Source organism: Podarcis pityusensis, assembly GCF_964106645.2.
Source record: "Podarcis pityusensis genome assembly, chromosome: 18".
Taxonomy (NCBI): Eukaryota; Metazoa; Chordata; class Lepidosauria; order Squamata; family Lacertidae; genus Podarcis; species Podarcis pityusensis.
Genome location: NC_138043.1, coordinates 2,069,544 through 2,096,986, shown reverse-complemented (window position 1 = coordinate 2,096,986; position 27,443 = coordinate 2,069,544). Strand labels below are relative to the sequence as shown.

At 50.5% G+C, this 27,443-nt stretch overlaps 2 long non-coding RNA genes across 2 annotated transcripts in view; one reads left to right on the top strand and one right to left on the bottom strand.

Moving 5' to 3' along the window:
- Window positions 1-27,443, top strand: part of LOC308467560 — a 212,134-nt gene that overhangs the window by 108,673 nt on the left and 76,018 nt on the right. The window lies entirely within an intron of this gene.
- LOC308467220 lies at window positions 11,556-13,074 on the bottom strand. Its single transcript, XR_013981170.1, has 2 exons — window positions 12,998-13,074; window positions 11,556-12,227 (listed from the first exon to the last, which is right to left on the bottom strand). It is a non-coding gene; the product is annotated as an uncharacterized lncRNA (long non-coding RNA).

Genomic DNA, 27,443 nt, shown 5'->3' with positions numbered 1-27,443 from the left:
AAGCGCTCCCCTTTTCTCTATGTTTCTACCGCTGCCTTTTAAGAACACCCAGGGCCAGATTTAGGTTTGATGTGGCCCTCAGCTCCTGAAGGTAATGGGGCCCTTTCTATGTCCAGCTGTCCTTTGTCAACAACAAATTGTCGCTGTCTTTTGTGTTGAATATATACTATATGGTCATTGATGGACGTAAAGGTAAAGATACCCCTAACTGTTAGGTCCAGTCGCAGATGACTTTGGGGTTGCGGCGCTCATCTTGCTCCATAGGCCGAGGGAGCTGGCATTTGTCCTCAGACAGTTTTTCTGGGTCAAGTGGCCAGCATGACTAAGCCGCTTCTGGCGAACCAGAGCAGCTCACGGAAACACCATTTACCTTCCCGCCAGAGCGGTACCTATTTATCTACTTGCACTTTGAATCAGAAGAGCAGGCCTTTCAGGACCAGGGACAGCACCAAGACGACAGACACGTTGCTCTCTCTGAGAAGCTAAGTAGCCATTTTTTGGTGCTTATGACTGTCAAGGTGGTGAGTCAAAACTGCTTAGGGACTCTATCTGGCCTGAAGCATCTGCTGCTAAGTAACCTCTAGCACACCTGCTTTCAGGTAGGGATTCAGGAGGGAACAGAAGCCCTTGTTGCAGAGTTCAGATTCCATCTCTCGGTGTGTCAAATGAGTGCAGCCCTAAGGCCACAGGTGAGCCTCGGTTGCTAAGGAACTCTGCACCTGTTGTGTTTGCTCTTCAACCTGTCTCTCCCCCCTGTTCCTCGCCTTTGTTCTCTTGGCTTCCCCTGTGTTCTGGTCCCAGCTGGCATCATGCCCCGTGATCTCTGCTCCTGCCCCCGGGAACTGCCAAAGAGAACATACCAGCTCTCACGAAGCCGGCCCCAGGCGAGAGAACACGATCTGCCTGTCGCCGCTCTCCCCCACACCTACAACCAGCAGAGTTATATAGGGGGTTGGTGGGAGGCCTGGCGTGGCTTTGGAGAGAGGGGTTTGCCAAACAGACCTCAGCTAGGAGCAGTCAGAGGATGGAAACACAGCGAGATTTCTGGGCATCTTCTTTTGATGGGTGAGGGCGGAGCATTTGAACGTTGACGTACGAAAACCGGAATGCCTCCATTGTTCTAATTGTTTAGGACAGCGTTTCAACTAAACCATAGACCTGTAGAGCTGGAAGGGACCTCAGGGGTCATCCATCCCAACCCCCTTTGCAATGCAGGAATCTCAGCTAAAGCATCCATGAGAGACAGCCGTTCCACCTCCAATTCGCCCATATGGCTGGGTTTCGCCAGCTGCTCTGGGCGGCTCCCAACAGAATATTAAAAACACGACAAATACATCAGACGTCAAAAACTTCCCTAAACAGGGCTGCCTTCAGATGTCTCCTAAAGGGCAGATAGTTGTTTATTTCCTTGACATCTGATGGGAGGGCGTTCCACAGGGCGGGCGCCACCACCGAGAAGGCCCTCTGCCTGGTTCCCTGTAACCTCGCTTCTCGCAGTGTCCGGGCTGGACGATGGGGGTGGAGACGCTCCTTCAGGTATACTGGGCCATTTAGGGTTTTCAAGGTCAGCACCAACACTTTGAATTGTGCTCGGAAACGTACTGGAAGCCACTGCAGGTCTTTCAAGACCAGTGTTATATGGTCTCAGTGGCCGCTCCCGGTCACCAGTCTAGCTGCTGCATTCTGGATTAGTTGCAGTTTCCGGGTCACCTTCAAAGGGAGCCCCACGGAGAGCGCATTGCAGTAGTCCAAGCGGGAGATAACTAGAGCATGCACCACTCTGGCCAGCCAGACTTCGGGCCGGGAGGGTCTCAGCCTGTGTACCAGATGGAGCTGCCCTGGACACAGAACTGACCTGCGCCTCCATGGACAGCTGTGATTCCAGAATGACTCCCAGGCTGCACACCTGGTCCTTTAGGGGCACAGTTACCCCATTCAGGACCAGGGAATCCTCCACACCCGTCCGCCCCCTGTCCCCCCAAAACAGTACTTCTGTCTTGTCAGGTTTCAACCTCAATCTGTTAGCCGCCATCCATCCTCCAACCGCCTCCAGACACTCACACAGGACCTTCACCGCTTTCATGTACCACTGTAGTGGTCGCTCAGGGTGGGATGAGCTGTGTTCTCTGCGCCCAGAATTTGCCAGCTTCCTGGAAGCTGCTTTGGGGAGACATACCTTGGGCCTCGTGTGCCGGGATAGATCACGTGTTGTCAACGAGTGCAAATCAAGCCTGGGCACTATGCTTGTGTGGTTTTTTTTAACGGTGGACTCGCCAGAGGTGGTTTGAGGGTTGCAAAGGCCGGCTTGCTTGCGCTGTGGCCAGGCCAAAGATCTTTGGGTTACCATTAAAAAACCCATAGCCAAATGTGGGCAACCTTTGTGGTGTGGGGTATGCGTGCCTAGACGTGTGTGTCTCTGTGTGTGTACATAAGTGAGAGAATGGGAGAGAGGGATTAAAATTAGCTTGTAAAAAAATCTAACGTGATTGTGTCGAGATTTCTGCTTCCCATGCGGCAGGGCGGGTGACGCTTTGAAGGATAACCACGTAGGTTTTTTAGCTGAGGCCAGCAATTTGAAAGTTCACGTTAAGTGGTTTGTGTCACCATAAATAAAACTGAAACTCTCCCTCCCTCCCTCCCGCCTTCCCTCCTCCTCCTCTCTCTCTGCGTGGTTATTTTTTTAAACAAGGCTTTTCCCCCCAGACTGATCAGTGCGCAGGCCGTTCCGTTTTAATCGAGATGCAAACTGGTTACCGACAAGATAAATATTTGCCCCTCTCGGTTTGCAAGGTTTTATTTATGTTGCTTCTCCTGCTACGTTGCTCCTTTTGGGGGAGGGAAGAATTCATCTCCAGCTAATTATTTTATTTTATTTTATTTATTATCTGTATAGGATGTGGCATAGTGGCTAGAGTGATGGACTAAGACCTCAGAGACCAGGGTTTGAATCTCCATAGGGCATGACGTTTACTGGGTTGCCAGTAAAATCACTGCCTCCTCAGTCCTCACCTCACAGGGTTGTGGGGACTGAGGAGGAAAACCCACCTCGAGTTCTTTGGAGGAAAAAGGTGAAAGACAATAAATATTTCATGGCTAAGTGGGAATTTGAACCCTGGTCTCTGAGGTCTTAGTCCAACACTTTAACCCAAGGGTCAGCAGGGGGCCGGTCCAGCGTCCCTCAGACCTTGTGGGGGACCAGACTATATTTTGAAAAAAAATATGAACGAATTCCTATGCCCCACAAATAACCCAGAGATGCATTTTATATAAAAGCACGCATTCTACTCATGTAAAAACACCAGACAGGCCCCACAAATAACCCAGAGATGCATTTTAAATAAAGGGACACGTTCTACTGATTCCGGGACTGTCCGCGGGCCAGATTGAGAAGGCGATTGGGCCAGATCTGGCCCCCGGGACTTAGTTTGCTACCCATGGTCTAGGGCTTGCCGATCAGAAGGTCAGCGGCTCGAATCCCCACGACGGGGTGAGCTCCTGTTGCTCGGTCCCTGCTCCTGCCCACCTAGCAGTTCGAAAGCACGTCAAAGTGCAAGTAGATCAATAGGTACCACTCTGGCAGGAAGGTAAACGGTGTTTCCGTGCGCTGCTCTGGTTCGCCAGGAGCGGCTTAGTCCTGCTGGCCACATGACCCGGAAGCTGTACGCCGGCTCCCTTGGCCAGTAAAGCGAGATGAGCGCCGCAACCCCAGAGTCGGCCACGACTGGACCTAATGGCCAGGGGTCCCTTTACCTTTACTAGTGATGTTCAGAGTTTTCCCATTAGGTAGGAGATATCCTTCTCTCTCTCTCTCTCTCTCTCTCTCTCTCTCTCTCTCTCTCAGCACCAGCAATTTCATTCCATCCTCTCTCCCTGCATATAGGAGCCAACTCCTAGGAGACGAGATCCCTCTGCCTTGCCCCCCCCCAATAAAATTGGGAGGGCCCCCCAATGTTGATGGGCAGTGCCACTCAAATAGTGTGGCATAGCCAGGATTTTTTTTGGGGGGGGGGAAGAACCTCAGTTAAGTATTTTTATTAATTTATTTAGGGGGCAGCTGCCGCCACCCTTGACTGGACCCAGGTGTGTGCAGTGTCTTGTAATTGAGGCGGGTCTTTACCTGCCCCCTCCCCAATATTTTATTCAAGTGGACATCCCACCTCCTTACCCAGGGCCTGATTTAGGTTTGGTGAGGCCCTAAGCTACTGAAGGTAACGGGGCCCTTTATATGTCCAGCTGTCCTTTGCCAACGACAAATTGTCACTGTTTTTTGTGTTGAATATATGCTATATGGCAATTTGTGGACCTAATAGGTGTCTCAAGCCATTTGCACGTAACAAAATATGTATTTTATCAGGGTTTTGGAACGCTTTGGTTTTGGAACGGATTTCCAGAGCGGATTAAGTTTGAGAACCAAGGTACCACTTTATATAGAAAGGAGCAAACCAATGATATTTTAGGGAGCAGGCTAGCAGGCGGGGCCCATGACTTACATCCTAGGAGCCTACACAACGCAAAACACTGTTGCTGTATGCAGGTTTTATTGTTATTTTTTTTTATCCTATATTTTGTAAATGTACATCCAGGTTTTCCCCCCCTTTATTAATGGAGAAATCTGAGGACTCCCTTGGACAAAAAACAAGGACACCAGCCAGGAATACCAGAGCAAAACAGCAGCCAGTAGGCTTGGTCTTTATTGAAGACGGTCGCAACAGGACTCCCACCTGCCACAAGGTGGAACAAGATGGAAGCCCCAAACAAGAGAGAACCCAAACTTTTATTAGCTGCTAATCCCCATGTTACAGCCCCCAAACTACATCACTAATACATCATGGTTACATCATGAAAGGGGAGGTCTGGTGGCCGTAATCTGAGCATCCTGGACCCTGCCCCATGGTTCCCCTTGCCCTCCACCAAACACCCAGCGAGTGTCACAAAAGAGATATTTACATTGCCCTGTTTCCCAGCCAAGTTCATCACACCCTTTTGTCTTCATCTGGGTTTGTTATTTCCGGAATGGCTACCTGTCTGGCACTCAGGTATCAGGATGCCAGGGATTATCCCTCAGGCAGAGGGGCTGCTGAGTAGCTGAGCTCACCTGTCTATATAAATTTCTGAAGTTTTCTAGTGAGCCAGTACATAGATACATTGATCAGTGAATTCTTACATTTGGTATCGTGCAGCAAAGGCCATTGGAATAGATAGGAAGAAACTGCGATGAAGTGTTTTGTGGGGACAAATCACAAAAGTCACAAAAGCGATTGTGCTGATTTTGGTAGTGGGCTGCATGTGCATGATATCTGCTGGAGGGGCAACCCCCAAAAAACCTATACATAAATTCCTGCAATACTTTAATTTTTTGCGGGGGGGACACAAGAGATTGGGGCCCTAAGCTAGAGCTTGTTTAGCATATTATACGTAAATCCGGCCTTATCAAACCTCCTTGGTTCACCTTTGGGAGCTAGAGGAAGAAATAGGGAGAGGGGGGGTTAACTCGAGGGAGAGTCTCTCAAATGCCACCTCCCTCTCTCGCATCCTGGCGCTGCCAGACTCCTCAAAGCCTCCCCCCTAGCCACGCGAGAAAGGGGCGGAGCCAGGGGCGGAGCCTAGCAGCCCAGGCAGGGAGGAGGGAGAGCGCGCGCGCAAGAGAGAAAGGGAGGTCGGTCACGGGTGCCGCCGCCGCCGCCGTTGCTGGAGCCCTGCTCACCCAGGGAGGGAGCGGGTAGATAGATGTGAGGGTTCCGCTGCCCGCCTGCCAGCTACCCATCCAGTCCCCCCGCCCTCCTCACTCTCTCCGGATTTTCTTTGCAAAAAGCGAAAGGGATCTTGCCGATGCTGCGCCTGCTATTTTATTTCCCAACCCTGCCCCCAAATCTTGTTTTGATAAAAACACGAGGTTTGAACCAGGAAGCTAGCTATATATATATAATCATAAGCAACAAAAAGAGAGAGCTTCTGATTCTATTATTATTATTATTATTATTATTATTATTATTAGCAGTAGTGTTTTTAAATCTCCGCGCCCCCAGTGTGGCGTCCCATGAAAAGTGAGGTCTCTCTCTCCTTTCTCCCCCACCCGCAAGACATTTTTGTTTTTACTGCTGCCCCGTCTCACCCGCTTCCACCGCGCCCCCCCCCTTTATTAAGAACCCCCTCTGTGTGACTCTCTAGAGTTAACAACCACCAAGTCCTCAGCACCCCCCTCCCCTGTCTTCACAACCCAGGAAGGATTTTGGTGTGTGTGTGTGTGTCCCACCCTCGGCGATGCGACCTAGCAACTAAATAACCCCCGGATTATTATTTTTTAATTATTTTACCAAAGAGAGAGAGAGAGAGAGTGAGGAGGGGGGAAGTGGGGCGAGAAACCATCACCTCCCCTACTTCACTGACATCTGGGAAGGGCCACGGCGCAGCGGGTTCGCCTGAGCTGGGACCTTAAAAGATGCTGTCGACCCAGCCACTGAAGGCGCCTGGACAGAACTGACCCGACGTTGAAGGAAACGAAGATCTGGCCCCGCTTTTCGGGTTGTTGTTGCTGTTGTTATTATTTCCCCCCTCTCTCTCCAGGGAGGAGGTGAGGTTGTTCCCTTCCCTTCGCCCTCCGCAAATTAACAACAACAACAACAACAACTTGGTGGGACCTTAAAAATAAATAAATAAGCCCCTTCTCTCTCTCTGCCGCCGGCCGCCACCTTAGTTTCCTGTTGGCATTCAGCCGCTCTGCCGCCCTGGTCAATTTCGCTTGGGTGATGGTAAGTTTTTCGCGTCAGTTTCCAAATCCTTTTTTAAAAAAAATAATATCCCCCCCACACCCCGATTTCCTCGGTGGGGTGTGGCGGAGGAGCGGGTGGGTGGGCAGGATAAGTTGATGGAGGTGGGGTTTGGGGGGGGGGGAGAGAGAGAGAGAAAGTCCAAGGCAGGTGGGCTGGGGGGGGGGGAATAGGGTGCTGGCGGTGGGGGGAGGGGAGAGCCTTGTTAGTATCAAAACAGAAAGGATCTTGGCACGACCAGGGTGGTTGGAAAAAGGGCATTACTCTGAGTGTTTGGGGATTCCCCGTTCCGGAAAGAGCGCGCCCCTATTCGGAAAGCCCCCGTCGCGTTTTGCCGTAGTGCCTTGCCTAGATGAAGACCACCACCCCCACACATACCCGTCCTTGGTGCAAAGTGTCAGAGTTTAATGTGTGGGGGGGGGGACTGGTGCGCAGAGGTGGAGAACGCAAAGCGCTATAAAGTCTGCGGAGTGTCCTACCTCTCCAAACCCGGTGCGCTTTTACGCATGGAATTGGGGAGGGGGGGAGAATGCGTAAGAATCTGCGATGGAGGAGGAGGAGGGGAGAGAGAGACGGGGGAGTGTGTGTGGCAATCATCTCTCCCCCCTCCCTTCCCCCCCCCACCCTCTCTCTTTCTCTTGGCAGCTAGCTCAGCAAACGGTAGATGTAGCGGAAAATGGCCGCTCTGGCGAAGGGGGCGGAGGAGGAAGGGAGCCGAGCTGAACTTGAACATGACGCCTAGCGGAGAGCAGGAGAGACCCGGAGAGAGGAGGGAGAGGGAGACGCCGGGGCTTCTCTGGGCGCCGCTAACTGCTGCCTTTGGCCCCGATCCAGCTCTCGAGCTGAAGAGGGCCCCCTCCCTTTCCCCTCCAACCTTGGAAAGATCTCCCTCTCTCCAACGCCCTCCCCTTTCTCTCTCCATCCTGCGAGTAAAAATTAACTGTCTCTCTCTCTCTCTGGCTAAGCGAGCTGAGCCCTGCGGCAGACTCGGCGAAGGCCGCTTCGTCAGCAGTAAGATCTTGAGCTCTGCGGAGCCCAAGGTGGACGGGAGAGGGAGAAAGGCGCGCGCGCGCGTGCACACACACACAGAGAGAGACACACACACCGGCTGGGCTGCAGCCTTTGCAGCGCCAGACCCGCTACGCCCCGCACGGGAAAAGAAAAGAAAAAAAAAATCCTCCTCGCTCTAACCTTTACCCTCCTCCGTCCATTTTCCTCCGCACACCCAACTCCAAGCCGGCTTCAGTTCTAAAAATAGACCTCTTTCTTTTGAGTGCGGCGATCTAGCCTTGGGAAGCGAAGTCGCAGCGAGTTCAAAGGGGATTTCTCTCGCCTCTCCCCTCCCCACTTCGCGCCGCCTGGGTATTCCGCAGGGAGCCTTCGATCGAAGGCAACGATCGCTTGATTAATCGATGGCGATCGGTTTCTGTATCCCCGCGCTGCCCGCGCCTTCCTCGGATGAGCTCCGGGCTCCCCCCCCCCGACCCTCTCGCGCGTTTACTCTAAAGTAAAGCTCTTTGGAACTCAACGGGATTCACAACCCCATAGGTAAAAGCGTGCCACCGTCGGAGGGCACTTTGTACGAGTCTCGAGCTGTTTCGCTCAGGAACAAAAGCTCCATTGCTGTCCTTGGGAGCTTGCTCCCGAGTAAACACGTGCTAGACGGATTTGCCCTGGAGGGCCGCTGCCAACTTTAAGACGGCTTTGCTCAATATTAAGCTGCTCAGAAGTCGGCGGTCCTGCACCCATTTACCTGGAAGTAAGCCCCATGGGGCTTACTCGTGAGTAGGCACTATAGGGTTCCTTGTAGGGCCTACTCCCAGGCTAAAGTTCCAAACCAGCGGGGCTTCCTCGCGAGTAAATCTGCCTTTTGTCCCGAGTCAGGAAGTTTTTCCACGGGATGAGCCACGGTCTTGTAGAAGCTTGGAGGAATATTTATTTTTTTAAAGGGCACGATCCTCATTCGCTTACCTGGAAACCTCATGGAACTGAATGGGGCTTGCTTCTGAGCAGACACGCTTAGGGTCGGGGCAGCTGCGGGGGGGGGGGGAGAACGCCGTGAAGTTTGCGAAGGGGAAAAGTGCCGCAGTTGGTCCGAATACTTTCCTCCCGTCGCCTCCTCTTCCAATCGCACCTCATTCCCCCCCCCAAAAAAACCTCATCCCAAATTCTTTGACTTTGAAGGAAATCTGGAATTTTACGTGGCTGTTCCCGACAGCCGCATAATAATATAATAATTCCCATGCGGCAAGCGGTGAAACTCGCGTGTCAACTCCCAAACTTTTAAGAATCCGGATTGCGTGTAACACCCTCCCCCCCCCAAAAAAATCGGAGTAAGAGAGAAGTGAAACGGGAGGGGGAGCAGAAGAAGGATGGAGCCCCCATTAGTGATATAAAATTGGCTTTTGGAGTGGGGGCTAAACGCCAGCCGACGCCCAAAAAATAAAATACTTTGTCGTTTGCAATGTGGAACAATAATAATTGTAGGAGCTTATAGCGGGAGGATGTAGAAAAATGTTGGAATGAACATATGAATCACAGCTCTCTCCTTCCAAAGCACACACACCACTCAAACATTCCAGACAAACCACCCACATCAATTAATTGATATAGAGAATTATCGGCATGTTTGATAGTTCACGTGAACAGTGGTTGTCTGAATGCAAGTCTGCATCTCAGTAAATGGCGCATGAGGTGATAGGTCTCTGGTTGGGGGCCCTACCTCTACAAGACTGGAAAGCGGGGCTCCTCATACACGGCTGAAGATCACCTATGCCCCAAAATAAAATGAAGATAGAAATCTAGTTCCACAGGGACTGCCCTGTCTGTCAGTTGCAGCAAAGGGGGGCGGGGCACCTCAAAGACTGACAGTCTGACGGAGCCAGAGGCCTTGCAGCGGCCCGCTTTAGAGACCTAGGTGACGGAGAGAGAGAAAGGTTGTCTTGCTAGATTTCTGCAGGCGGGGATTTTGCTGTGCCTACAGGAGCGCTCAGCCGGGCCGCTGTTTGATGCGACGTCTAGGCCGGACGCAGTGATTTCCTAGTTTCCCTCTTCCCCTTACCTTCCCCCCGACCGCAGAATTATGGCTAAATTCTTAATGAAAGGCTACTGTGTAAATCATTCTTTCATATATGGCAGTCCTGTCAACAGAGTCGAAAGTCCAGCCCTGCGGATAAAACACCAACAACTTGATATTTCAGGGCTATACGTCCCTTTTCATAATGAGAGAGAGAACTGTTTAAATTAACCAGGAATTTTTTTTTACGCTTCTTCAGCGCAGCTATCCAATTGCGGCATTAGAAAGTTTCCCCCTGCTCCAGCAAGCCGCTAGCCCTCATTGTGAGCTCATTTTACGCTTCCTATTCATCCTCCTTCTTATTTTGCGCCGGTTTCAGAAGTAAACAGGACCGGTATCAATACCTCCGGGCGGATCCTTAACTTCCCAGGAGAGGCAGCGAACTCGCCACGCTTTTGGGAGTTCCCAAACCTCAGCCTTCCTTAAGAAGCCGACCTCAAGTCAAAAATCACGCGCCCTTTTCATGCGTAACGGAGAGCCGGGTTATGGTTCCATTTCTACAGAAACTCACACCCCTTTTTTAAGAAATAAAAAATAAAAACCCTTCCCCTTTCGCCCTTCTTTTTATTTTATTCTGCTTCCAACTGCCGGCCATGTCCGGAACAAGAGTTTTGCGGTTCGGGGAAAGTTTGGGAACCAAGTTAATTTTTCTGGCAGAAAGGGAGCTGGGCCGCGTTTTCTCTTTTCGGGGGAAGGAAATATCAACCTCTATCCAGCCCTCCTCCGGGGTTTTTTGAGGTGGTTTTTGTTTTGTTTTTTGACACCCCTCCCCTTTGCAAATAAGGAGGTGAAGGTGGCCAAGGAAACATACTATATAGGTCTTGTGAAATCTGCACCTGGCGAAGGGAAATGCAGGAGACTGGAGGTGTGGGGTTAAGTCAATCGCGCCTCTTTCGGGGATTGCGCCCTGGTGTGTGTGTTGTGGTGTGTGTGTGTGTGTGTGTGTGTGTGTGTGTGTTGGTTTGGGACACACAGACTCTTTCTCTCTCTCTCTCTCTCTCTCACACACACACACACACAGAGAGAGAGAGAGAGAGAGAGAGAGAGAATGAGTACCACCTTGGCCCTGCGACCCCGGGTGCCCTGCAGCGTGCATGGCCCTGGCACCGAAATTTGTGGGTACCTTGCCCCTTCATGGGGAATTTTGTGGGCGCTTGGGGGTACCCAGAAGGTTAGCTCTTGCGCTGTGGTGAGCATTCCTAGCCGGTCTCTGAGAAATCTCTCTTTGTGATGTTCTCGACCCTTTGCAGACAGAACTCCCTTTCCAAAAGAATAGGGGGTCTCCTTGTTTGTTTATTTCTTTGTAGGGGGTTGTCTCCCCTTGTCGTCCGACTTGCTCGCTTGCTCGGCCGCTTTGCAGCATCTACTAAAAGTGGTTTTCCAGGGAGCGAATCATTTCACTTTCTGTTGGGGTTGGGTCTGGACAGATCTCCAAAACCCATGGACGCCGCCTCCCACCCCACAGTCCCTAATTACACGGCCCGCCCCCCCTCCCAAAATCCACCAAAAAGGCAATTCTGTGGGTGCCTACTCGGAAGTAAAGCCCCATTGAATTCAATGGGGGGGGGCTTACTCTCAAGCCTATAAGCAGCTGAAGGCCCCATTGAACTGAATGCACTTCTGAGCAGTTGGCCTGAAAGGCCGCGATCCTGCGCACATCTTCCTTACCTGGAAGTAAGGCCGGCGAGACTTCGGAGCAAACATGTCCAGGGTTATGTTGAGAAACATCCTGGTTTTATTGTTACTGTTACCAGAATCAACAGCCTGCTGTTACATTAGCTTACCAAAATATTATTTTTGTTGACGCTGGGGCGGGGGCAGAAGGGAATAGAAGTTAGGAGACAGTTGTGACTTCTTTGCCGAGAGCTAAAAACTGGGCTGGGGGCGTTGGAGGAGAGAAAAACTACTTTAAGCTTGGAATTCCCTCCTCTTCAGATGATAGGTGTCTCTATACAAGCTCCCTTTCAGGCAATTGTGCGTCGCTCAGTCCTGAATTAGGAAACTTTGGGTACGCGTGCGTGTTTCGCTTCGCAAGGTGCGTGCGGAAGGTCGGTGGCAATAATGGGATTTTTTAAAAGGCGAGAGGGAGGGCGAGAGTGCTCCAGAATAGGAAGATTCCTCTCGAATCCCATTTCCTCGCGAAAGGTGCGCGCGAGTGGGTAGTTTCCTGAGCTGAAAGCCTTGGAGACGCGATTCCTGCAGCGCGTCGTTCCCCTGTTCCGGCGACTCTCACCCGGATCTAGAGGGCTGCTGAGTCCAGCCAAGTTCTACTCGGAAGTAGAGCCTCTCAAAGGAATGGGGAGGTCCTCTTCTCTCGGTTGGAGTAACGCCGCGCACGCCTCACGCACCCCTTTCTCGGAGGACTTGATTCTGATTTCTAAACTCTCCAAAAAAAAAAAAAAGCCACTCCGAGAAACTGCTGAGTTTCTTTCTGGGGAGTTTAGCTGTAAGGATCTATGCAAATCCAGATGATTTTTAAAAAAGCAAACACCTTTCTCTCACTCCAAAGTTTGCTCTTTTATTTCAAATCCCCTCCCAGAGGGATAATATGGGAGTTTTCTCCACCGCTCCGAAATGGACATTTGGCTGATGATGATGATGATTATATCTCAGGCCTGTTTGCTTCACACCTTATAAAAATTCCCAAGTCTGACTTCGCATCTCAGCTTTTTCTTTCTTTAAAAAAGTAGTTTTTTGGGGTGGGGGGCGGGGAAAGCTCCATCTCTTCCCCTCAGTTCTTCCCTTCCCTGGGATGTTAGTACAGCATTTATGGATTATTATTTATTTTAAAAATCATATTATTTTTAGCCCCCTCTCTGGTTGTGAACCTACCCCCCCTTTTAAAGCCCATAAATAAATAAAATTATTTAAAAAAAAAACCATTTGTGGACCTTTCCTCTTTCCCCGGAGACGTTGCCGGAGTCGCATACGATCTCATTTCATTATATACATTTTAAAAATCGCCTGCGTAAAGGCGCGATCTTTGGGCACGTCTCCTCGCGAGGAGGAAGGCTCCCCCCCCCGCCCCGGAGTTCGAACGACCTTTGCTCCTAGCTAAAACGTGGGTGCGGGATGGCAGCCTTCGGGTGTTTTGGTGGCGGCAGCTGCGATCCCCTACCTACCTACCCACCCACCCACCCACCTACCTACCTACCTTTTATTATCGCTGTGAATTACCATTCCAGCTTTCCACCTTTTCTCAAAAAGCGGGAGCGACGCGTTAACTTTTCACCAAAGCGCATTGCATGCACGCGCCCCGTGCGCGCTACGTACGATCGCCACCCCCTTCTAATTTATTTATTTTTTTAAAAGTTGGATTTATATATATATATAATGCTTCTCTTTCGGAGGGTTAGGCGTGCTTTCCTCTCTCCCCCCCCCCACACGCTCTCCCTGGTCCCACCCCCTCCCCTCGGACACCCTCCCCCTCGCCGTCTCCTCCCCTCCCCCCCGCACCGATCCATCGCCGGGAAAGAGAGAGTGAGAGAGGGAGAGGGAGAGTGTGAGAGGAGAAAATTCTTCCAGCCTCCGAAATGACTCAGTAACTTTTACGCTTGGAGCTGCTTTCTCAAACCTCTCTCTTCTCCCCCCCCCTCAAACCCCCCCCCCCTCCTCAACGGTTTACTCCTCGACAGCTTGGAGATGTATTCTTCACCTCTCTGCCTCGCCCAGGTAATTAAGGCCTCTTTCCTCCCCCCCCCCCTTTTATCAGAGATCTCCTTTCCACCCCCCTCCTTCCTTCCTTTTTGCATTGCTAATTTGTATCGTTTGTAATTATTATTTTTGGGGGGGGGAGCGGGAATTGAAATCTGTTTCCTCTTTCCAGCTCGGTTCCTTTCACCCACCGTCCCCCTCTCAAAATCCTTTCTCTCCACCCCAACTCCCCCCCCCCGGAGAAAAGAGTTTTGTCCATTGCAGAAAAAGCGTGGCGGGGCTGCGGGCTTGTGGCGCGCGCGCGCGGGGAGGGGGGGTTGTTGGAGAGAGAGAGAGAGAGAGAGAGAGAGAGAGAGAGAGAGAGAGAGAGAGAGAGAGTCTGTGCATTCGTCCGCCTCTGAGTCAGTTGAGCTTCCTAAAAGGCGCCCGATCTCTGTCAAACACCCCCCCCCCCACTTCCCCACTTTGCAGGTCAATTGTAATAAGTTTCTATTTGCATCCTATCCTCCTAAACCACCCCCCCCGGGAAGAAAAAAAACAACACTCTCCTTCCCTCCTGGTTGTTGTGTTTTGAGGAGAACTGCTGGCTTTTAGCAATGCACGAGTCTGGATCAGTATGAGATGTGGGGAGCAGGACACCCCCTAATCTGTACTCCATAGGCAGCATGGGCTGGTGGTCTGGTGACCGCAAGAACATCCTCTCTTTCCACACTAGGGGGGTGGGATGTAGTGGGTGGCTAGGGTTTTTCGGTGTGGGAGAGGAGAGGCTTAATATCAACTGTTTCCCCAACTATGCACCAAGTTTTGATAAGTTGGCAAAGAGAGAGGGGTGTATGTGTGTCTGAGAGAGAGCATTTTTGCAAGAATGCCGAGCCCGTGAGTCCCAGTGTGCCGGAGTTTGCAAGGCTATTCCATGCCAGCGTGCGTAGGGGTTGATTCAGTGCGCGCACCGTGGGCTTGTAAGTATCGGTGAGCCTTCGAGTGCCCCAGAGGTCTCAAAATCCACCCCAGCGCGCCAGAGCAAGTGTGCAAATGTGCCGTGCACTGCTGCCATAGGCCCCATATTCCCCCCTTGCATGGAAGGATGTGAACCTGGGCACATGGAAGTGAGAACGCTCGTGTGTGCCAGACGAGGCGGCATGCAAGAGCTCGGGCGAGCGAGTGTGCAAAAAATGCGCCGTGCGCTGGTGCCACAGGCCCCACATTCCTCCCTGCATGGAAGGATGTGCCCAGGAACCTGGGCACATGGAAGTGAGAACGCTTGTGTGTGCCAGATGAGAGAGAGGTGGCGTGCAAGAGCACGGCGGTCCGGCGCACGTGTTGCCCAGACAATAGTGTCCATGCGGGGTCCTCGTGCAAAGGCTGCGCTTCGTGCAAGTGTGCAAGCGTGTGTGAGACAGCTGATTGCGAGCGAGGGGTGTGTGTTTGTTTGTTTGTTTGTGTGTGTGTGGCTTCCTTCCTGTGCCTACCCCCCACATCCCTGTGGCATCGATGTGCGTCGGCCACCGATCTGCAACGACACTGTTGCAACACAAGGCATGAAATATTCACATGCCATGCTGTATATTTCATGGGGAAAGTCGCTGGTCGGGTTTTCCAGGCGTCATCAGAGCAAGCACAGTTTTTTACATTCCTGTTAATTTTTTGGGGGGGGGGGTCCCTTTGCTTAGTTGTGAACACATTTCGGTGTCCCCACAAACCTGTCTTCCTGCGGTGCCCTCGTTGTGTTGCCAGTCACGGGATGTTGTGTGTTTTTTCTTGGCTGTTTGTTTTCCCTCTGTGTGTGTCAAAATCCACTGTGGGTTGCACGTCTCTCTTTGCAAAGGACACAGTGTTCACCCTTCCCTCAACGTGGCCAGCTATAAAGTCTTTTTCCGCATGCAAGTTTTCCTTAGCGGCAAAGCGTTCCCTTATGGTGCCCGGGGCCTGATATTATTGCGGGCTCCTTCCGACTTTTGCAGTGTACTCTCGTGTCCCCTCCAGCGGGGCAGCCTCTCCTCCCTCCCTCCCTGATCGATTCTTGATATTTTATTTTAATTATTGAACACCCGGCCTCTCATGTAACGACTTCCTTGCTGCAAACTAAGGGTGAGTCTTCTGATAAGTAACTCCTAAACAAAGCAGCGTCTCGCAAGAACCTTGACATCCTTTTCTATCAAGAGCATGGATATTATTTTATTTCTAAGTGCATTTGTTGTGTGTGTGTGGGAGGGGGGAACAAACTGATAGCAAACTCAAGGATTTTTCTTGCAGCGGGGAGCATTTTAATTATCCTGCCCCCAAAACATAGAGAGGCGTTTTGAACAGACAAGGCCCGTGTTGATAAAAGCTGGCCTGAGCTTTTGGCAGTAGATGTGCAAAGATGTGGCCCAGCCAAGTCAAAATTTGGCCCAGTTTCAATATTCCGTTATCAGAATTCTGGACTCCCTCTTTTTTTAAAAAAAACAACAACCCTGTTTTCGACAGCTTTGAGACTTAAACTTGCCCATTGCTTGTAAATCCTTTTTGCTGTGTTTTTGTTTTTGTTTTTTAAAAAAACAGCCTGGTGTTCTAAGTCCTGTCCCTGAGATCGAACAAAATGCCTGGCTTTCCGAGTTTCAGAATAAAAAAGTGAAAAATCTTGACTTAAATCTTCACCTTGGATCAAACACATGTGAGCCTCTGTAAAATATCAGCCAGTGGTTTCAAAACCCTGCTCTGTGAAACGATTGCGGTCATGCTTCAACAAAGTGAGGTTCGTTCAGAGTTGTTGTTTTTTTTAAGGGTTTTGTTGGTTCAAAACACCTATCCGTGTGGGAAGCTGCTCGCTGCAACCCTGTATGATGTAAAGCTCTCACTGGGGGAATGGGATGGGTTATTTTGCACCAGATATGGTTTGGTACATGGGACACGGGTGGCGCTGTGGGTTAAACCACAGAGCCTAGGACTTGCCGATCGGAAGGTCGGCGGTTCGAATCCCCGCAATGACGGGGTGAGCTCCCGTTGCTCGGTCCCTGCTCCTGCCAACCTAGCAGTTCGAAAGCACGTCAAAGTGCAAGTAGATCAATAGGTACCGCTCCGGCGGGAAGGTAAACGGCGTTTCCATGCGCTGCTCTGGTTCGCCAGAAGCGGCTTAGTCCTGCTGGCCACATGACCCAGAGGCTGTACGCCAGCTCCTTTGGCCAATAAAGCGAGATGAGCACTGCAACCCCAGAGTCGGCCACGGCTGGACCTAATGGTCAGGGGTCCCTTTACCCTTTACCTATCATGACAGATAACAGGGTCAGAGTAGGCTGCCCTGTGCAGAAGATGGTACCCGTTGTATATCTGCATGAGTCTCTGCTCTAGATTGGCACTTCTTATTTTTAATCCAGGCAAAAACCAGCTCACTGTTATCTGATGGTTAGGAAACAGCGAACCAAACAGAACACTTTTTTTTTAATGAATGGAACCGCCTTAAAGTCCCATATATATGGAATGATGTGGGGGCCATATTTGCAACGGAGGAATATTTCTGTTTTGCAAGTTTGAAATGCGGAGACGTGCTGTGGATCGCTCTCTGTTTCAGCCACGTGGGGTCCAAGGTCTGCGGTTTGGAGCCCAGGAGCCAATCGCTAGGGACCAAGGGCCCCTGCCAATAAAATATTTGAGGGGGCCAGCTCCCCCCAAAGTTGACCATAGCTGTCAACGTTTTTCTTTTTTTTAAGGGAAATTCCCTTATTCCGAATAGGATTCCTCACAAGAAAAGGGAAAAGTTGACAGCTATGCAATTTCCCAGTACAGTGGTACCTCGGGTTAAGTACTTAATTCGTTCTGGAGGTCCGTTCTTAACCTGAAACTGTTCTTAACCTGAAGCACCACTTTAGCTAATGGGGCCTCCTGCTGCTGTCGTACCGCAGGAGCGTGATTTCTGTTCTCATCCTGAAGCAAAGTTCTTAACCCAAGGTCCTATTTCTGGGTTAGCGGAGTCTGTAACCTGAAGCATCTGTAACCCGAGGTACCACCGTAGTGATGTATGGAAGTGAGAGCTGGACCATCAAGAAGGCTGATCGCCGAAGAATGGATGCTTTTGAATTCTGGTGCTGGAGGAGACTCTTGAGAGTCCCATGGACTGCAAGAAGATCCAACCTCTCCATTCAGAAGGAAATCAGCCCTGAGTGCTCACTGGAAGGCAGATCCTGAAGCTGTGCAACAGCACAGTGTTTTGTGTTCTGTAGGCTCCTGTGATGTAAGTCATGGGCCTCGTTTATTTCCTTGACATCTGATGGGAGGGCGCCACCACCGAGAAGGCCCTCTGCCTGGTTTCCTGCAACTTTGCTTCTTGCAGGGAGGGAACCACCAGAAGGCCCTCGGGAGATGGACCCAGGTGTCTGGGGTGGAGACGCTCCTGCAGGTCTACTGGGTCATTTAGGGCTTTCAAGGTCAGCACCAACACTTTGAATTGTGCTTGGAAACGTCCTGGGAGCCAATGTAACTCTTTCAGGACCGGGGTTATATGGTCTCGGCGGCCGCTCCCAGTCCCCAGTCTGGCTGCCGCATTCTGGATTAGTTGCAGTTTCGGGGTCACCTTCAAAGGGAGCCCCACATAGAGCACATTGTGGTAGTTAAGACCTATACGGCTTAAGCCCAGGCTATATGAAGAACTGTATTCTCTTGTACGAACCTGCCCTGGCTCTGAAATGTTTGGGGGTTCCCTTCTCTTGGTCCTGCCAACCTCACAGGCTTACTTGGTTGGGGGTGCAAGACGGGGCCTTCTCTGTGGTGGCTCCTCCGAAACAACTTTGGAACTCGCTGCCGAGAGAAACCAGGCCAGCTCCCTCCTGGCTTTCCTATTCCAACAGGTGCCATTTTGAAAGGAAAGGGCTTTCAATAGTGCCGCCATGCTTCTATGACATGCATTTTAATAGATACTGTTTTAATTTTATTAGGGTTTAATGAATGACAGCCTTTTATAGGTTTGTAGCGTTTCTGCATTTTTATCTGTGGCTGTTTTAGACTCCGTGATCTGGGGGCTGGAGGGGGAAAGCAGGATGTAAATAAAATGATGATGATGGTATTCATGTAATTAAAATAGTAAAAATAAAAATATTCCATGATGGTCAGTGAATGAGGGCACCTATTCTGAAGCCCATTGGAAGTTCAGGTGAGGTTCAGGGGATTTTCTGAGCCAATTTCTCTGTGTTTCGTGCAGGAAGAGGGAGAGAGGGCCTTTGAGTGTGTACAGAGTGCATTGGCTATGCCTCTCAAAGGAAAATGAATGCTGCTTTTAAAATCCCATTTTTCTAGGGAAACTCTCTTCTAAGACAGTGTTTATCTTAACAGCTGAATTTTTTTGAAGTACGTGCATTTTTGGATGTACACACACACACACACACACACACACACAGACCAACTCAGTTTGGAGGCAATTTAAGGAATTCCCCCACCTCTGAGCATACCCAGAGTGCCGCCTCCCCCTCCCACGCAACGGCCCAATAATTCCCAACTCAGGGTAACCAGGTCACAGGTATCCCTGAAGAAGCGTCTCCACCCCGGACACCTGGGTCCATTTCCCGAGGGCCTTCTGGGGGTTCCCTCCCTGCGAGAAGCGAGGTTGCAGGGAACCAGGCAGAGGGCCTTCTCGGTGGTGGCACCCTCCCATCAGATGTCAAGGAAATAAACAGCTATCTGACTTTTAGAAGACATCTGAAGGCAGCCCTGTTTAGGGAAGTTTTTAATGACTGATGTTGTTTCGTGTTTTTAATATTCTGTAGGGAGCCGCCCAGAGTGGTTGGGGAAACCCGGCCAAATGGGTGGGGTATAAACTATTATTATTATTATTATTATTATTATTATTATTTTGCCCCTTTCTCTCTTTCCATCCCCGCCCCCCCCCCCCCAAGACACAACTTCCAATTGAGCGATTTTAAACCCTTGGCAAGGAGTTTGCGCAGAGAGATTTCTTGGGACGGGGACGTCTTCTCGCCTTCGGAACGTCTGCCTTGCTGGCAAAGCCACAGCATCCAGGCCCCAAAATAGCCCTGGCACACTCAGTGCCACTCCTAGCCAGGACGATGCACTGACCTGCTTGATTTGAGTCCAGGCCCTTGATGGCAAATTCTCTCTCTCTCTCTCTCTCTCTCTCTCTCTCTCTCTCCCTCTCTCTCTCTCCAGCTGTCTCTCAGCACCTTGGGACTTTCCCTCGCTCTCGTCTGGGCTCAGCCACCTCCTCCCTTGATGCCTCTTTTAGAAACCTAGGTCATGATTTTGCATTTCTTCTTCTTCCTGGCTTCCCCGACCTTCTGGTCTCCAAGTTCGTTGGCTTGTTTACTCTCAGGGAAAAACCCAGAGACACGCATCCCCTCCAACGTTTCTCCCCTGAAAATAGGGACTTCCTATTCTGTCCCCTCCAACGTTTCTCCCCTGAAAATAGGGACTTCCTATTCCATCCCCTCCAACGTTTCTCCCCTGAAAATAGGGACGTCCTATTCCATCCCCTCCAACGTTTCTCCTGTGAAAATAGGGACGTCCTTTTCCATCCCCTCCAACGTTTCTCCCCTGAAAATAGGAACGTCCTATTCCATCCCCTCCAACGTTTCTCCCCTGAAAATAGGGACGTCCAATTCCATCCCCTCCAACATTTCTCCCCTGAAAATAGGGACGTCCTATTCCATCCCCTCCAATGTTTCTCCTGTGAAAATAGGGGCGTCCTGTTCCATCCCCTCCAACGTTTCCCCCCTGAAAATTTTGTTGTTTAGTTGTTTAGTTGTGTCCGACTCTTCGTGACCGCCTGGACCAGAGCACGCCAGGCCCTCCTGTCTTCCACTGCCTCCCGCAGTTTGGTCAAACTCATGCTGGCACCTTCGAGAACACTGTCCAACCATCTTGTCCTCTGTCGTCCCCTTCTCCTTGCGCCCTCCATCTTCCCCAACATCAGGGTCTTTTCCAGGGAGGTGGCCAAAGTCTTGGAGCCTCAGCTTCAGGATCTGTCCTTCCAGTGAGCATTCAGGGCTGATTTCCTTCAGAATGGAGAGGTTTGATCTTCTTGCAGTCCATGGGACCCTCAAGAGTCTCCTCCAGCACCAGAATTCAAAAGCATCCATTCTTCATGAATCACTGCCTTGCCATGGTGAAGGGGCTTGAATAACTCCAAGAAGCTATGAGCTACACAGTGCAGGGCAACCCAAGACGGACAGGTCATAGTGGAGAATTTCGACCAAACGTGATCTACCTGGAGCAGGAACTGGCAAGCCACTCCAGTATCCCTGCCAAGAAAACTCCATGGACAAAGACAACAGGCATATAAAAGTTACAACGCTGGAAGATGAGCCCCTCAGGTCGGAAGGCGTCCAACATGCTACTGAGGAAGAGCGGAGGACAAGTACAAGTAGATTCAGAGCTGATGAAGCGGCTGGGCAAAAGCTGAAAGGACGCTCAGTTGCGGATATGCCTGGAAGCGAAAGGAAAGTCCGATGCTGTAAAGAAAAATATTGCATAGGAAGCTACCAACATGAGTTTGACCAAACTGTGGGAGGCGGTGGAAGACAGGAGGGCCTGGTGTGCTCTGGTCCAAGGGGTCACGAAGAGGCGGACACAACTAAACAACTAAACAACAACAACATAACCAGAGTTCATTGAACAACAGGAAATGGAGGCGAATATTCGTTTCCTCCTTTCCCCCTTCGCTTTGCCCAATTTTGCTCTGTTTCCCCTCTCCATCCTCCCTAAAGGTAAAGGGAACCCCTGACCATTAGGTCCAGTCGTGGCCGACTCTGGGGTTGCGGCGCTCATCTCGCTTTACTGGCCGAGGGAGCCGGCGTACAGCTTCCGGGTCATGTGGCCAGCAGGACTAAGCCGCTTCTGGCGAACCAGAGCAGTGCACGGAAACGCTGTTTACCTTCCCGCTGGAGCGGTACCTATTTATCTACTTGCACTTTGACGTGCTTTCGAACTGCTAGGTGGGCAGGAGCAGGGACCAAGCAACGGGAGCTCACCCCGTCATGGGGATTCGAACCGCCGACCTTCTGATCAGCAAGTCCTAGGCTCTGTGGTTTAACCCACAGCACCACCCGCGTCCCCTCCATCCTCCCTAGTAAGGGGTATTTAAGGTCAAGAGCAGGGCAGGCTGCTTTGAAGATCCTACCCCTCCCTTTCCTTTCCTAGTGAAAGTTGCGTCCAGGGCATCTGGTCAGCAGACGGGGAAGTCTGAACGAACGCAGTCCAAGCGGGAAGGAGCGAGGGAGGGAGAGCGAAGAGAGAAGGAGGAAGGGTATTTCCAAAGAAAGGGCCCAGTGTTTTCTTTGAACAATGCTCAGCAACAAGACTGGGGGAGGCTGGGGGGGGGGAAAGTTGTGCAATCTTATCTCTGCCCTTCTCCTTTCTGCGCTCCCTCCCTCCCTCCCTCTCCACGCTTTGCAATCCCGCCCCGTAACTCCCGGGCCAAGTCAAGGATGCAATTATTTTTTATTTTCCTTTCGGCATGTGACGCTCTCCGAACAAATTGGGACGGCGAGAGGGAAGGGCCGAGGCAGCTCAAGAGGAAGAGGGGGGAAACGCGCCTTCAAAATCCAGAGGGGCTCTCTCCAGGTCATCCAGCCTGACCCTCTCCAGGGGGGCAGAGAATTTGGAAATTAGGGAGGGGGCGCGGGTGGCACTGTGGGTTAAACCCCAGAGCCTAGGACTTGCCGATCAGAAGGTTGGTGGTTCAAATCCCCACGACGGAGTGAGCTCCTGTTGCTCGGTCCCTGCTCCTGCCAACCTAGCAGTTCGAAAGCACGTCAAAGTGCAAGTAGATCAATAGGTACCGCTCCGGCGGGGAGGTAAACGGCGTTTCCGTGCGCTGCTCTGGTTCTCCAGAAGCGGCTTAATCCTGCTGGCCACATGACCCGGAAGCTGTACGCCGGCTCCCTCGGCCAATAAAGCGAGATGAGCGCTGCAACCCCAGAGTGGGTCACGACTGGACCTAATGGTCAGCGGTCAGCGGTGGAGATCTCACTGTGCCATTGCAGAACGGCTCTTGCTGACATTCCAGCGAAATCTAGTCCCCCACTGTAACTTAAGACCTGGTTTTCTGCTGTGGTTGTGTCAGAGGGAATCCTGGAAGCTTCCTTTTGTCAGGCTGCCGGTTCCATCAAGTTCAGTCCTGTCTGCACAGTTTGGCAGCAGCTGTCCTGGGTTTCAGGCAACGAATCTATCCCAGGATGCCGTTGGAGGTTGAATCCAGACATTCTGCATGCAGAACACGTGCTGTTCCGTTGAGCTAGGATCCTTCCTCTGCTGATAAAGTAAGATTAATAATAACAATAATTAACAAGACTAATAATTTATTATTTACACCCCGCCCATCTGGCTGGGTTTCCCCAGCCACTCTGGACGGCTTCCAACAGATTATTAGAAGCACAACGAAACATCCAACATTAAAAACTTTCCTAAACAGGGCTGCCTTCAGATGTCTTCTAAAAGTCAGTTGTTTATTTCATTGACGTCTGATGGGCGGGAGCCACCACCAAGAAGGCCCTCTGCCTGGTTCCCTGCAACCTCACTTCTCGCAGGGAGGGAACCACCAGAAGGCCCTCAGAGCTGGACCTCAGTGTCCGGGCTGAACGATGGGGGTGGAGACGCTCCTTCAGGTATACTGGGACGAAGCAGTGCAGGTGAAACGCAGCTATCCTGGCTAGTATAGCCTTATCTTCCTCTTTTCTAATCTGCTTTTAAAGCTTTCAGAATCAGTGGCCGTTACTTCTCTCCTGAGAGAGGGAGTTCCGCAGTTTAACCATGAAAAAGTCTGTCGCAACTCTTCTGAAATACTGAGCAGAATAAAGGAAGATTCAGAGCAGGTGTCTCAAAGGAAAGTGTTGAGTAGCTTTTAGGAACAGGGCAAGGGCTGTAGCTCAGTGGTCGGGCAACTGCCTCCTGTGTCGAAGGTTGCGGGTTCAAATCCCGGCCCCTCCATTTGCAGTAACCGAGACAGTTGCCTTTAGCGTACGGAATAAGCGGCGCCTGACTTCTGAACTTTGGTTAGAGTAGACTTCTTGCTATCAAACACGGAGAGAGCTTCTTGTAGGTAAGAAAACAATGAAGTTGCTTATGTAATAGAAAAGGCTTCTCGTTTTTTTCTAAATAACTTTTATTCAAAATTAAAACAAAACATATTATCCAGAAACATATCATCCTTATTTTCCCCCATTTTCCCTCCCTCCCTCCACAGAACCCCCCCACCCCCCGACTTCCCTCAGTTCCAGTCTTTGATTTCTCTAAAAATGCTGTTGTATAGATCCTCAAGCTATTTAGCTGATTATTATCGATAAAAAGTTTGTGAATGTTTATTCAAAACCAGTCAAGGAGTCCAATTCGCATTGTTGTATCTTCAAATACTTTGTAAAGGGTTCCCATTTGTCTTTAAAGTCACAGTTATCCTTGTCCCGTAGCTTGTATGTCAGTTTTCCCAGTTCTGCATAGTCCATCAATTTTTCTTGCCATGATTCTTTAGTTGGGGTTTCTTCAGTCTTCCATCCTTGTGTTATTAAAACTCTTGCGGCCGTTGTCGCATACATGAAGATGTTTTTTAGCTTTTTTGGCAGATTTTTCCCTACAGTCCCTAATAAAAATGCTTCAGGTTTTTAAACAAATGTTAAATGGGACATTTTCTTCAATTGGTTGTAAATCATTTCCCAAAAGTTTTTAATTACCTCACCATCCCACCACATACGAAAAAATGTCCCCTCCTTTCCCTTACACTTCCAACATATATTTGAACTAGTTTTGTACATTTTCCCTAACTGCACTGGTGTCGTGTACCATCTGTACAAGGTTTCTCGTTGTAGCCTTAACTTTCTCGCCTTGTGGGAGGGAGTTCCGTAGACCGACAACGTGAAGGAGTCGTTTCTCTCATCCGACACTCATAGCGAGAAAAAGTTTTTCCTCTATCCTCTTTTTTTCCGTGCCACAGAGGAGTATACAAACATTTATCCTGCCGCAACTTGCTCGCCTCTTTCTCGTAAGTCCCAAATGCCTCTGATCGCTGAAGAATTCAAAAGCATCCATTCTTCGGCAATCAGCCTTCTTGATGGTCCAGCTCTCACTTCCATACATCACTACTGGGAAAACCAGAGCTTAATTGTCCAGTAGCACCTTAGAGACCAACTAAGTTCGTTCTTGGTATAAGCTTTCGTTGTATCTGAAGAAGTGTGCATGCACACGCTTATACCAAGAACAAACTTAGTTGGTCTCTAAGGTGCTACTGGACAATTTATTTTATTTTTTTATATTTTGAAAATTATTATTATTAATTTTAAAGGAGAAGAGAAGGGGCTTCAGAGAGTGGTTTTCTGGAATACCTCCCTCTTTCCGTTAAACTTTTTTTGCGGCCACATTTCACAGCGAGTAGAGATGCTCCGCAGTTTGCTAAACTGCTCCGTGAAGCTCCTCTCTGCTATCTCTTAAGCAGAATCCTTGCCTCCCATTCTGCTTGCTCGCTCACCTGCCCCCCTGTTTGTTGTTGGCCACGCAGGAGTTGACGTGGCCCCCTACTGGCCGAAAAACTGAACTTCAGCGTGATGACAGACTTACGTTTCAATGGATAGAGGAAGAAAGTATGGAGACACTAAAGTCCCGAGAATAGTTGGTTAAAATGAATGGGGAAAGCTAGATAGTTGTTCACGTGTGTGTGTGTGTGTGTGTGTGTGTGTGTGTGTTTTAAATCAGTGGTGGCTAGTCCAGTGGGGCAAATGGGGCACTGCCCCACCAACCCCAGTTGTGTTTTGTAGGTCTAAACCAGGAATTGGGGTCCGGATTGTTGTTATGTGCTCAGACTATTTTAGAGCCATAGAATTGTAGAGTTGGAAGGGACCCTGAGGATCATCTAGTCGAACCCCCTGCAATGTGTCTGACCTGTACGGGATTCGAACCTGCAACCATGGCATTATCAGCACCAAGCTTTAGCCAACTGGCCGGCAAGCTACCTGGCTGCTGAATTCTGCACTAAATGCAGCTGATAACATTGCAACCAGGGTCTTTTTTTTCAGCCGGAACTCAGTTCCAACACCTCTCAGGATGCCCTTCTAAGAGAACGAGGGAGGCGTTCGTGGTGAGTCCCGGAACCTCTTTTTCTGGTAAATAATAGCACTAATGATAACATTCCTGGGGGGGATTCGCCGCTAGAGAAATTCATGGAGGAGAAAAAGGCTATCGAAAGCCACTCGCCCCAGTGTCTATGTTCTCTCCCAGTGTTTTTGCGTTGCGGTTGCTGCAAATCTCAGGAGACGGTTTGCTTCAGCCGAGGTGTGCTGGTCCCGAGGGTTAACCGTGCGGTGAGGTCCGAGTCCAGTACGAGGTCGCGGGTGCGGTATGGAGGCTGTCCGTCAAAGCTGTAGCTGGGTCCAAGGCAGGGAGTCGGTGAGATCAGGAGCTCTGGCAGGAGAGCAGGACAGGGTGCAGGCAGGAACTGGCTAGCGACAATGTTGCTCCCGCAACCTGGGACTGGGCTGGCTAGCTTTTATCTGCCCCGAGGCATAGGGCGGCCCCGGTCCACAAGTGACTTGCCTCTGCCTGGAGGTGAGCACTCTTCCTGCGGGAACTTAGTTCCCTCCGCCTCTCTGCCCTGAGCCTCTGCAGCTCAGGAGAGGCTGGAGGGTTACCGGACCCAGAGGCAACCTCAGCTTCCCCTGACAGGGCTGAGAGTGGAGCACCTGCAGGCAATGGGTCCTCCATCACCTCAGGAGCCAGAGCAGACTCACCTGAGGATCCAGCACAGGTGAGGACCCTTCAGGCTCAGGCCCCAGCTGGTTCTGGAGGCAGGGACTCCTGTGCAGGCTGGGATTCCTCAGGTTCAGCCTCCGAGTCCGAATCCCAGGCCATCACATGAGGTGTCCCTGAACGAAGTCAGGGCAAGACGAGGGACCTGAGCGTGCAGGCCGAAAGAAATCGAAAGATCCATCTGTCTCGAGACGGTCTAATCTCTTTAGCAGGTCTGGTTCTTATTTTTGAGAGGGAGTGGGGAGACAAAGAGAGAGCTCTGACCTCATGGCTATAGATAGCCAATGTGTAGAAAGAGCTTTGCAGAAGTCCAGCTCCCTCCCTTTCCACCCGGATGCTTATGGGATGGAGTCACTGGACTGTGAGTGACGGCACAGGGCACCCACTCATGGGACGCAGCGTCAGAAGCCCAGAATGGGAGGCGATAGACAAATAGAAGAGGAATGGAAGGGTTTGGAGGCAGCTGTGGCAAACGATGGCCACAAGAATTGCCTGCTTGGGGGTTGTTAACGGAAAAATCCAAGGGCTCCCTTGGACAAAAAAAACAAAGACACCAACCAGGATTACTTGGAGCAAAACAGCAGCCTGTAGGCTTGGCCTTTATTGATCTGTTGCAACAGGGTGCTCCCCTCACACGCAGGAGAGAGGAGGGACCTAGAAAAATGGCATGCAAGGCCTTATAAAGACTTTTGAAATTGCCACCCTGTAGATCCAGACCACCCCCCAGAAACATCATACATCCATCACAGAAAGGGTGTAACCTAAGACCACCCCTCAGAAAGGCGGTCTAAAACAGAAAATTTGAACGTTGTTTTTCTCCTGTTGTTGTTTATCTCCTGTCTGGCAGGTTACTTGATTGGATTGCCTGGGGAGCCTGGCCAGTCCTTTGTAATTATAAATACTTAGTTCCTGGGCCAGGTCACAGGCTCACACCCTATTCAAATACAGATGGGTAGCCCTGTTGGTCTGCCATAGTCGAAATAAAAAAATTCCTTCCTGTAGCACCTTAAAGACCAACTAAGTTAGTTCTTGGTATAAGCTTTCGTGTGCAAGCACACTTCTTCAGATACACTGAAATTTCAGTGTATCTGAAGAAGTGTGCATGCACACGAAAGCTTATACCAAGAACTAACTTAGTTGGTCTTTAAGGTGCTACAGGAAGGAATTACCCTATTCAAACACAGACATACCCTTAAGACAAGATTTGTGAGGAAAGAGACAATGGGGAGGCTTTT